Source organism: Martes martes (assembly GCF_963455335.1).
Source record: "Martes martes genome assembly, chromosome: 5".
Classification (NCBI taxonomy): domain Eukaryota; kingdom Metazoa; phylum Chordata; class Mammalia; order Carnivora; family Mustelidae; genus Martes; species Martes martes.
The window spans coordinates 35,421,771-35,434,174 of NC_137892.1; the positions used below are offsets into that span (position 1 = coordinate 35,421,771).

Consider the following 12,404-nt stretch of genomic DNA (forward strand, 5'->3'; position numbering starts at 1 on the left):
AGACTCAGATATGATACTGATGTTAGAAATATCTATTTGAAGGGCACCTAGGTGACTGTTGTTTAAGCAACTGCATTCGACTCAGGTCATAATCTCAGGGTCTTGGGATCCAGAATGGGTTCTCTGCTTAGCGAGGAGCCTGCTTCTCCCTCTTTCTCTGCCTACTGCTCTGCCTACTTGTGCTCTCTTTCTCTTTGCCAAATAAATAAGTAAAATCTCTTTTAATAAAAGAAATCTCTATTTGAGAAAATAAATACCAATATGGTAAAAGCTCTAGAGGAAAAGGTGAACAAGATGATGGATTAAATAAGTAATTCAGCAGAGAGAGAAAATGTAAGAAATAAATATAAATTCTAGATATGAAAAGCACAGTAACAAAGAATGCATTCAATGGGCTTATCAGAGATTTAATATAGCTGAGTAGAAGAAACAATGAAGTTGAAGATGAGTCAGTACAAATGACTTAATCTAAAACACAAGGAGAGAGAGAGAGAGAGAAATGAACAGAGAGCATAGGTAATATTTGAACAAATAGTTGTTGAAAATTTTCCAAAACTAATGACATACACAAAATGACAGATCTGAAGAAGTTCAGGTGAGAGAACACCAAGCAGGATAAATACAAAAACAAACAAACAAACAAACAAATAAACAAGCAGGCAAACAAACCAAGACACCTGGGATATTATATTCAAACTGCTAAAAACTAAAGACAAAGAGAAAATCTTGAAGGTGACAAGAAATAAAGAATATATTACATAGAGAGGGGAAAATATATAGAAGAACTATAGGCTTCTCATGAGAAACTATTCAGACTGGAAGGAAAAGGAGTTACATTTTTTTATGTGATGAAATTAAAAAAAAAAAATCTTGTCAACTCTGAATTCAATGTTTAGTTAAAACATATTTTTCAAAAGCGAAAAAGAAAGAAAGGCTCCTAGGGGCGCCTGGGTGGCTCAGTGGGTTAAAGCCTCTGCCTTTGGCTCAGGTCATGGTCCCAGGGTCCTGGGATCCAGCCCCACATCGGGCTCTCTGCTCAGCGGAGAGCCTGCTTCCTCCTCTCTCTCTGCCTGCCTCTCTGCCTACTTGTGATCTGTCTGCCAAATAAATAAATAAAATCTTAAAAAGAAAGAAAGAAAGAAAGGCTCCTGATGCAAAAAATGAGCAAATGAATGGCATGAGGATCCACAGAGGAAATATTAAAGTCTTGAGGTAGAAGGAATAGGCTACTCAATAGAACTGAGGTCTGTACAAAGAAATGAAATGGACTAGAAATATACTAAATGTAGTTAAAGATCATTTTGTCTTATTTTTTAATTGGTCACAAAAGAGAAAAAACTGTCTAAGGCAAACATAATAACAAAGTATTTTTTATTTATAGCACATATAAAGGTAAAATAAATGACAAAAATAGCACAGAAAATGAAAGGAAAGAATTGGGAATATATTGTAAGGACTTCTCACTATTGTGAAGTGGTAATAAATTATGTGATGTATATTATGAATTATAGGGCAACTGATAAATTATTAAAAAGGGGAATAAACAATAAGTGGACAGTGGTGATAAAATGGGATAACAAAACTTTTTTAAAAGGCAGGAAAAGATGGAACGGAGAGGTGAGTTGGGGGAAATCGGAGGGGGAGACAAACCACGAGAGACTGTGGACTCTGAGAAACAAACTGAGGGTTTTGGAGGGGAGGGGGGTGGGGGGTTGGGAGAGCCTGGCGGTGGGTATTAAGGAGGGCACATATTGCATGGAGCACTGGATGTGGTGCATAAACAATAAATGCTGGAACACTGAAAAGAAATAAAATAAAATGGAAGAAAAAGCAGGAAAAGAGGGAAAAGGAACAAAGAACAGACAGAACAAATAGAAAATAGCTAGACAGATGATAGTCTTTAATCCACATGTATCAATAAGACATTAAGGGTAAACTGTCTAAAAACATGAACTAGACCAAAAAAAGTGTTTCATTGGATTAAAAAAGCAAGTTGTTTTTTAAAAAATTTTGACAGAGAGAAAGAGAGAGAGCGCACCAGCAGGGGGAGTGGCAGACAGAAGGAGAGGAAGAAGCAGGTTCCCCGCTGAGCAGGGAGCCCCAACATGGGGCTTGATCCCAGGACCCTGGGACCATGACCTGAGCCAAAAGCAGACACTTAAACATCTGAACCACCCAAGTGCCCCCCAAAAAACAAGTTCTAATTATATGCTATCTGGGGTAAATCATTCTTAGTTACAAAAGCACAGATAGATAGGCTAAAAGGAAAAAAAGATATGTAAATACTAATCAAAAGAAAGCTAAAGTAGCTATCTTAATATCAGCAGAAAGAAGTATTACCCTGAATCAACAAATATATTATATCAATAAACACATGGGGATAAAGAATTCATTCTTCAAGAATTGGATATTTATGTACCTGATAACAAAGCTACAAAATATATGAGGCAAGAGTCCAAAAGGCTAACTAGAAGAGCAGACACGGCAGTGTGAGCTCTTTACCAATTCTCCAGTCGGGCTAACGATGCGCACGCTACAGGATCCATATGCAAGAGACCCAAGGACACACAGCAAGATCAGTATATCCTTAAGCACGCAACCTCTGCATGTTTCTTTCATCCATCACAAACCCTTTTCCACTTAATTTATTACTCTGTCCCTGTCCAAACCCCTGCAAACTCCACCTCAGTAATTCTTATCCTTTCATGATTATAAGTGCCATGCCACTGGTCACACTTTTATCTGATGTAATCTCTCAATAAATAGTATAATAATGTAACAATAAATACCTACATAATCTCTAAATTAACTTAACACCTTGATGATCAACACCTTTTCTTCTGACAACAATTTCATCTAATTCTACTAATCAATAGACTCTATTTTATTAAGAAAATATAATATTTGCAATATCCTTTAATATGCTTGAGCACAGAATTATAACCTCTCTTTCCAAAACTTCTTACCAAATTCATTTCATCATTATTATTTAACCTAAGGTCTGAGCATTCCTCAGCACACTATTTCTTTTCCAATAGAAATGTGTATCACAGGGCGCCTGGGTGGCTCATTGGGTTAAAGCCTCTGCCTTTGGCTCGGGTCATGATCTCAGCGTCCTGGGATTGAGCCCTGCATCGGGCTCTCTGCTCGACTGGGAACCTGCTTCCTCTCTCTCTCTCTCTCTCTCTCTCTGCCTGTGTCTCTGCCTACTTGTGATCTCTGTCAGGTAAATAAATAAAATCTTAACAAAACAAAACAAAAAAAAGAAATGTGTATCACTTCTTTCTTATCTGAGTAGTATCTTTCTTTCTTATTAGATGATATGCTCTATTAGGCCATGGGGAGTTGCTATCTTTTGTGCAGCACCTAGCACTTTGGATCAGTAAATATTTGTTCCATGAATGAATGAATGAATGCAGGGTATGAACTACAGAGATATGTTTTTCTACCTACCCCCTGACACACACATGCATGGAAGCCTCAGAACTTGCTAATAGACACGTACCAGCCTTTTTCCAGCAGCGTTTGACACAGTTATCTCCTCATTTTCATCAGATATGGCCATGCTTGTTAGCCTCGGGGCATACTTACAAGCAATGCAGCAAGAAAGGCCATCCCTGCCATGATAGTTTATTGCAAAACACGGAATAAAATAAAGCAAGCATGTAGTGCTATACATGCACAAACTAACAAACAAACAAAAGGTCTAAACCACTGTGGTATCACTGTGACAGTGGTGTCTCACAGAAACTCCGGTGGCTCTAACTCCTGTCAGAGGCAATGAATGCCTGTGGTGTGTGTGTGCTGGAATGGAGCTGAGAAGAAATTGTGTCCAGTTCTTTGAAACTGTTGACAGGCGAATGGCAGATGAATCTTTCTGAAGGTGACCATTGCCAGCATACAAATTCTCTGCTTTAGTTGGTGGTGTGGCCTTTGTGCTAGCATGTAATTCTCATCAAAGAACATTACTACTAAAATACCACGTGAATAAAACAGTGTATTTTAAGATGAATTCAAAGTCCTGAGGCCAACAGGATAGACGGAAGTGTGTTTGTGTTCTATATTACCGGGTTCTGATAGCCACCGTGGGTCTTTACTTTGGTTTCCTGTCTCAGGGGTAAAGCGCTCACAGGGACTATTTCAGTGCTGCCTTGGCCACTCCTCATGACTAACCATGGGGTCCCGTCACTTCCAAGTTTTCCTTAATGGCAAAAAAACAAAACAAAAAACCAAAACCATGTTGGGATGAAAAGAGAGTGCAAGAGGATTAATAGCATATGATATGTTCGATTCAGTTCAGGTTTCCCCACGCAAGAGATCTAATTTGGGGCTGGACTGCAATACTGAGCCAATATTGATCCATCCCCAGAGAGCAGTAATAAAGGGTCACAAGCAAAGTGTGCAAGATGGCAGACTAGGACTTGTGCTCCAAACTGTCTTCATTGCAGGGAATACAGGAAATCCTTTTGGCCAAATAGCTGGTCATTGTCTTCCATGAGGCAGGACTTTCTTGCAGCAAGATGATGTTTAAATCCTACAATTTTTATTCTTTGCTTCTCATGTTTAACAGAGATATAACCGTCATGGAATGTAGGAGAGGAAAGCAGCAAGAAAAGAAAGGAAGAGAAGTGGTTTAGACATAAAAAAAAACTCACTTGGCTCTAGGAATGGTCAGGGAAGGCACAGTCATCTTTTATTTCTCAAAGTGCTCCAAAGACAGGAAATGAGAGTCTGCGGAAGTCAGTCCTTCTCCCTCATAGGATGACGTCTTTTCTGGCAGATAAACATATCTAACGGGATTGCTGGTGTTTGGGGTAGCGGGGTATGATTATCATAGCAGCTGCTTATTCTGTAGCTGAAAGAGACAGGTCTGACTTGCTCTTTACTTTTGCTGGCATTTTATTATGAATTTCACTGTGACAATAGAAAGGATGAACCTGAGCTTCTGAGCAGATATAGCCAATGGCCCATTTATTCCTAGTGTCAGTGTCAGTCTGAGTTCCAGTGGGAGCATGGCAATCTTGAGACTTGTCTGATACTGGCATTTAGAAAAGAGCTGGATTCTTGCTCAATTTATACTACATCTAGTCCTTTGAAAGGCTTATTCTAATGCAAGGTCATGCAAAATGTTTGTATGCAATTGATGTTGAATTTTTATACCAGCTGAGCTTCATTTCAGAATTCAATGCATTTGTTAAAACAAACTTTACTTTTATTTCAGCACAAACTTTGCTCCCAGAGTTATCAAGCGTCTGAGGTTTGTTTCAGAAGAGAATGTTTTCAAGCTCATCATCCCGTGGCCGTGGATATAGGAGTTTTTGCTCAGATACATACCAATTCAGTCTTTGCCAATGTTAGGAAAAACAGAAGCCCAATCTAATTGTATCACAACTTTGTAGCTGTCTGGAAATTCTCTTTTTGACGTTTCTGACAATGAACACTCTCTCCTGTTTTGAGACTTCTTTCAACCTCTCCTTTACTCTTCTCCCTCCCATCATGATTAAGTTCCCATGACCACCTGACTCATTCAGTGTGATATTAACCACCCCAACTCACTGCCATCCTTAAAACACCTTACTCACTCTCACCGTATCATCCCTCCTTTGCCTCTGCCTGTGCACCCACATTCCGCATGCGCTGCCTCAACTACCATGACTTGGAAGTTTTAGCTTCTGTTTAATTTTTATTTTCCATTAAGAAAACTGTTATTTGCATGGTCTCCAATCCCTTTGTACAAGGTCTTCCTTCTTTGGGGTAAGGGCCAAGTAGGGAAATAAAGAAGGCTGCTTGCATTTGGAACCCTTGACTAAAACACACAGTAACTCTTGTCCATACGTGCAGTGCATGAAGCCAGAAAACAATTGTTCAAGCCTACCTCAGAGAAAGTTCCAGTCCAGTTGGTGATGGATCACCAAAAGTTAATCAGACCAAGGGAGTGTGACCTGCAGGGACAAGCAGACGTTGAACAGTCAGTGCGAAAGAGAAAAGATACAAATCTGATCCAGTGAATGGGAGCCCAGGGAATCTCAGAGGAGCTGTTGGGGTTTTTGTAAACATATAGAAGAGTATTATCCTGGAATGATTTTTATGGATTTTCATTGATTAATGGAATCTACCTGTAAAATGAGTGGCAGTGAAATTTAATCTGTCCATCTCACTTCAGTGGAATGTTAGATGAATGAAATCACCTTGGATCTGTAATCAGTATCTGTACACATTTTAAAAGAGTGAGGAGAAGGAAGGAAGGGAAAAAAATTTTAAAAGAGTGAGGAGAAGGAAGGAAGGGAAAAAAACTGGTTTTTCCCCATGCCCATGTTCCATCCCCCCCCCACCAATAGCTAAAAAGGAAGCCTGTAGGCATACAGAAATCTGAAACATAAGTAAATGAAATTTGCCCTTTGCTATCAAGTCCCTCTTTCACAGTTCTTTTCTTTGTGTCCTTTCTTGCTTTCTCGCTTTAATTTTTTTTTTTAGGTTTTATTTATTTATTTGAGAGACAGAGAGAGAGAGAATGAGAGGAGAAGGGCAGAGGGCGAGGAGAAAGAATCTGAAGCAGACTCCACGCTGAGCGCAGAGCCCGATGCGGGGCTCAATCCCATGACTCCAAGATCATGACCTGAGCTGAAACCAAGAATCGGACACTTAACCAACTGAGTCACGCAGGCATCTCTCTTAATTTTCTTTTGAAAGTGATTATGAATTGATGTCCTGATGACCATGTCTATGCTCTACTAGCCCAGGAATCTGGGAGAAAAGAGGAAAGCAGCAGATAATTGAGAGGAGAGAGAAAATGATATAATGAAGCAGGAAGTAAGAAGTATTGAAAAATTTGGGGACAGGTGAAATTGTGCCGTCTAATATTGCTTTGCCAGACTCTTCTCTGGGGCATCTTTACTCTCCCTTAAAAGGCAGCACAAGCAGGCTCATGATGAGTGTACATGAGATACATTTGGGTCTCTACAGGCTGAATGCTTCATCTTTCCAGCAGAGACCTTTTCAAGAAATTTTGAGGCCATGTCTCATGATTCATCAAATGCTTTGCTGCACTCCAAACCACTCTTGTTTTAGGTCAGGGAGAGAAATAGCCCCCTTTCAGAAGAGCAGAACCAGATTGTTTTGTCCTCTGGCAGCCATTGAGACCTATACAGGGACCCACCAGGTGACTGTGGAAGGGGCTTCCTCCCACCTGCTCCAATCCAGGGAGGTGCTGGGATCACAGAGGGTCTCCAGTGGAGTGTGTGCTTGATCTTCAGCCCTGAAGAGGGACTGCACCAGATGCTGTTTCCTTCTGTACAGGGACCTACTCATTTAAGCAGCCACCGCCAAATCTAAAGGTTAAAAAAAAAAAAAAGCAGTCATTTTCATATCCAATATTCAATATCTACTTTAATTAAAATGGATATCTATTTAAATTATTTAAAGAAGGTAGCTCTTTGATCATGAGCGCTTATTTCCAAAGACTGGAGACAGCATAACTCAGCCTCCCCAAGTCCTAATTAAAGGTGATAGCCTGAATTAGCATGCAACTACTTGCTATGTTTGTCACATCACTAGTAAAAGTAGTTTCAGTGTTCTTATTTTTTCTTACTTAAATAGATTGCTCCTTCATAAGCAGAGAGCCCAAGCTCTCCCTTCCCCAAAGAGGGTGGTGGATCTTGTTGCCATCTGGAGGATTCCAAAAGGATATGAATGGTGATAATTATTTGGAAGTAATGAAGTAACCACTGCTGTTTCCCAAGCATTTAAAAAACCCTATTCTAATGTTTCCTTCAAGACTGATTATTTGATATTTTAGTCACTTATTTCTAACAGAGCTGAATGCTTCTTGGTAACTAGGCAGCACTGAAATTTGCAACTTCTAATGAACCAATATCTGAGCAATTAAAAAAGGAGAAAAATTGAGGAGATTGGTTCAGATTTTTCATTACCCCCTTGCAATCAAACCAACAAGGAAATCATACCAACAAACATGATGTAACCTCAGTGTGACATCATAGGCTATGTCCATGGGGAGAAAGGAATTGCAAGAAGTAAGTATTTCTCTATAAGGCCTTGAAATGGTATCCCAGGGTGAGCTGAGGTTCCTGGGATATTAGATGTGCACAAAGGACTCAGATGACAGGAAGACGTTTTTATTTGTTTTTGTGTGGCTCTTGATTTCTAGCCCCCTGCCTAGAGATCAATGGTTCTTTGCTTCAACTGCCCCATTTGATGGCTCTTTTTCTGGTAACAGGCCCTATCCTCCGGCCACAGGGGTGCGCCTATGAACCAAGTCAGAGCAACATCTTTCTGGACAGAATGGCTAGCACCAGGATATGTTATCAAAGTAAGCCAAACTGGGGAATGTTTTAAATTGTAGCTGCCAGAGAAGTGTCCGTTTCTCTCTAATTGGGTAGCTAAAAGGGAGAGAGCCAAGAGTAGCAGAAAGCCATGTTTCTTCTGCTAAAAGGGCTGCAGATTTTAAAAAGCTGCAATACAGGGACAGAATCACAATGGTGTCTAAGGACCTAGTTCCAGAAGTCCCAAAGGCCAGCTGCTGCCTTCTGTTTCTATAGTTTGATTATACGAGCCAATATAGTTCTCTTTTGTTTAAGTAAATTTAGTTTTTGTCACTTGCAACCAAAGACTCCTAACTAAAACACTGACTTCACATATAAAAATTGTCTCACCCTCCTGATGCATTAATTTGAATTACGTTTTATATCCTCTAGCACATTAGCTCAGAATGGTATCTTGCTACAAGTATATCTTGATATTTTTCTCTTACTTCATGTTCCTTCTAACTATCTCTGGAATTGGTGCAAGGGGTAAAGGCTGGATCTGTTTAGGTAGAGCCTGAGTTTTAAGTACCCACTGAGAAAGAGAACCTCCAGGAAACAGACTTAGGGTTGCAGAGGGGAGGGGAGTGGAGCAAGGGGTAACCAGGTGATGGGTATTGGGGAGGGCACGTGTTGTGATGAGCACTGAGTGTTATATGCAATTAATGAATCATTGAACACTGCATCAACTAATGATGTGCTACATGTTGGCTAACTGAACACCATAAAAGATAAGAAAAGAAAAAAAAGAGTTTACAATGAATGAGCCCTTGCTTAAATGGTCAAATGATTTTTGATGACGGTATCAAGACAATCCAATGGCGAAAGAATAGTCTTTGCAAAAACTTATGTTAGGTCAACTAGATAGGCATATGTAAAAAGAAAAAAAAGAAAGTTGCACTCCTACTTTACCCCACATACAAAAATTAATTCAAAATGCAAGAGTTAAAAATACAAAACTTTTAAAAGAAAACATAACTTTAAAGCTTTGTGATTCTGGACTAAGCAATGGTTTCTCAGATATGACACCAAAGTCACAGACAGCAAAATGAAAAATAAAATGGACTTCATCAAAACTTAAACTTTGTGCTTCAAAGGACATCATCAAGAGAATTAGAAGACAATCCATAGAATGGGAGAAAATATATCCAAATCATATACCTGATAAGGAACTTTTACTCAGAGTTTAAAATAATTCTTAACAACTCAAATATAAAAAGACAAATAATCCAATTTAAAAAATGAGCAAAAGACTTAATAGATATTTATCCAAAGATAAAGAATGGCCAATAAGTACATGAAAAAAGATGCTCAAAATCATTAGTCATTAGGGAAACACAAATCAAAACCATAATGAGATAACTTTTCATACCCACTAGCATGGCTAGTATCAAGAGGACAAACAAGAAATGTATTGATGAAGATGTGGAGAAATTGAAACCCTCACACATTGTTGGTGGGAATATAAAATGGTGCAGTCACTTTAGAAAACAGTTTGGTAGAAACAGGACAGAGAATCATAGGGGAAGGGGGGGGGGGATGAAACAAGATGAAACCAGACAGGAAGACAGACCATAAAAGACTCTTAATCTCAGGAAACAAACTGAGGGTTGGTGGAGGGGAGGGGGTTGGGAGGGATAGGGTGGCTGCGTGATGGACCTTGGGAAGGGTATGTGCTATGGTGAGTGCTGTGAAATGTGCAAGACTGATGAATCACAGACCTGTACCCCTGAAACAAATAACACATTATATGTTAATTTAAAAAAAAAAGAAAATAGTTAAACATTTTCTTAAAAAGAAAAATACAGACTTACTGTTTGACCCAACAATTCCATTTCTAGGTATATACCTAAGAAAATTATAAATACATGTCCACACAGAAACCTGTACACATGTTTTCACAGTACCACTATGTACAGTTATCCAACTGATAAATGCATAAACAAAATGTAGTACAGGGAATATTACCTGGTCCTATGAAAGACTGAAGTACTGATGCATGCTACAACTTGGATGAACCTTGAGTATATACAACATGAGAGAAGCCAGACACAAAAGGCCCATGTTATGTGATTCCATTTAGTAAATATCCAGGATTGAGTTAGAAATTAGATTAGTGGTTGCTGGGGACTGGGGTTGGGGGAAGGCAAATGCCAAGAGACTCATTATGGGTATAGATGAAAGAGTCAAGTAGTCACAAGAGGAAAAAAAATGCTTAGATGAAGCTTTAAGAATTCAGAATTAAATTATCTAGACAAATGATTAGCTGCTGATCCCACTTTTGGGTAAAGAAACTATGAATGAGGAGGGAGGAGTCAAGATGGCTGAGAAGTAGCAGGCTGAGACGACATCCGGTAGCAGGAGATCAGCTAGATAGCTTATCTAACCATTGTGAACACCTACAAATCCAACGGGAAATCGAAGAGAAGAAGAGCAACAATTCCAGAAACAGAGAATCAATCACTTTCTGAAAGGTAGGACCTGCGGAGAAGTGAATCCAAAGCGACGGGAAGATAGACCCCGGGGGGAGGGGCCGGCACCCGGCAAGCGGCGGAGCGACAGAGCACAAAATCGGGACCTTTAAAAGTCGGCTCCACTGGGAGACATCGCTCCAGAGGCTAAACTGGGGGGAAACCCAGGCCGGGTCAGCATAACCCCAGGTCCCGCGGGGTCACAGAAGGACTGGGGGTGTCTGAGTGCTTCAGAGCTCACAGGTTTTAGAGTGGGGAAGCCGGCTACAGCGACAAAGCCGAGGAGTGAGCTCTCAGCCCGGGGTTACCTTGTGCCGGTCGCAGGCTGGGTGGGCTCGGAGCGCGGCCGGAGGCCACGGAGACAGAAGCGACCTGGCGCTTTTCTCCAGCTCCAGCAATTGACTGCTTTCCTCAAGGCGCGACCGCAGGCCAGGGAGGCGGGGCGGTTGGGCGCTTTGCTCTGAGAGCGCACTGAGGAGCGGAACCCCAAGCTCTCGGCTCCTCCGGGCCGAGAGATTGGGAGGCCGCCATCTTCATTCCCGTCCTCCGGAACTCTACGGAAAGCGCTCAGAGAACAAAAGCTCCCGAAAGCAAACCAGAGCGGAATACTTAGCCCGGCCCCTGGCAAGGGCCGTGCAATTCCGCCTGCGGCAAAGACACTTGAGAATCACAACAACAGGCCCCTCCCCCAGAAGATCAACAAGAAACCCATCCAAAACCAACTTCGCTCACCAAGAACAGCTGAATTCCACAGCAGGAGAAAGCAAATCTTATCTGGACAAAATGACAAGGCAGAAAAACTCACCTCAAAAAAAAGAACAAGAGGCCGTACGGAGGGCTGGAGACCTAATCAATATGGACATTGGTAACATGACAGATCTAGAGTTCAGAATGACAATTCTCAAGGTTCTAGCCGGGCTCGAAAAAGGCATAGAAGATATTAGAGAAACCCTCTCTGGAGAGATAAAAGCCCATTCTGGAGAAATAAAAGAACTAAAATCTAACCAAGTTGAAATCAAAAAAGCTACTAATGAGGTGCAATCAAAAATGGAAGCTCTCACTGCCAGGATAAATGAGGCAGAAGAAAGAATTAGTGACATAGAAGACCAAATGACAGAGAATAAAGAAGCTGAGCAAAAGAGAGACAAACAAATACTGGACCACGAGGAGAGAATTCGAGAGATAAGTGACACCATAAGATGACACAACATTAGAATAATTGGGATTCCAGAAGAAGAAGAAAGAGAGAGGGGAGCAGAAGGTGTATTGGAGACAATTATTGGAGAGAATTTCCCTAATATGGCAAAGGGAACAAACATCAAAATCCAGGAGATGCTAAGAACGCCCCTCAAAATCAATAAAAATAGGTCCACACCTCGTCACCTGATAGTAAAATTTACAAGTCTGAGCAACAAAGAGAAAATCCTGAAAGCAGCCCGGGAAAAGAAGTCTGTAACATACAAGGGTAAAAACATTAGATTGGCAGCGGACCTATCCACAGAGACCTGGCAGGCCAGAAAGAACTGGCATGATATATTCAGAGCACTAAATGAGAAAAACATGCAGCCAAGAATACTATATCCGGCTAGGCTATCATTGAAAATAGAAGGAGAGA

General features: G+C 40.7%; 1 protein-coding gene across 1 annotated transcript in view; it reads right to left on the reverse strand.

Moving 5' to 3' along the window:
• Positions 1-12,404, reverse strand: part of LOC308343046 (uncharacterized protein) — a 311,448-nt gene that overhangs the window by 57,667 nt on the left and 241,377 nt on the right. The window contains exons 9-10 of the mRNA XM_080803887.1: positions 7,187-7,328; positions 5,876-5,942 (exon numbers count right to left, since the gene is read on the reverse strand). The gene's annotated coding sequence lies outside the window, so the exon portion shown is untranslated. The remainder of the gene's footprint in view (positions 1-5,875; positions 5,943-7,186; positions 7,329-12,404) is intronic.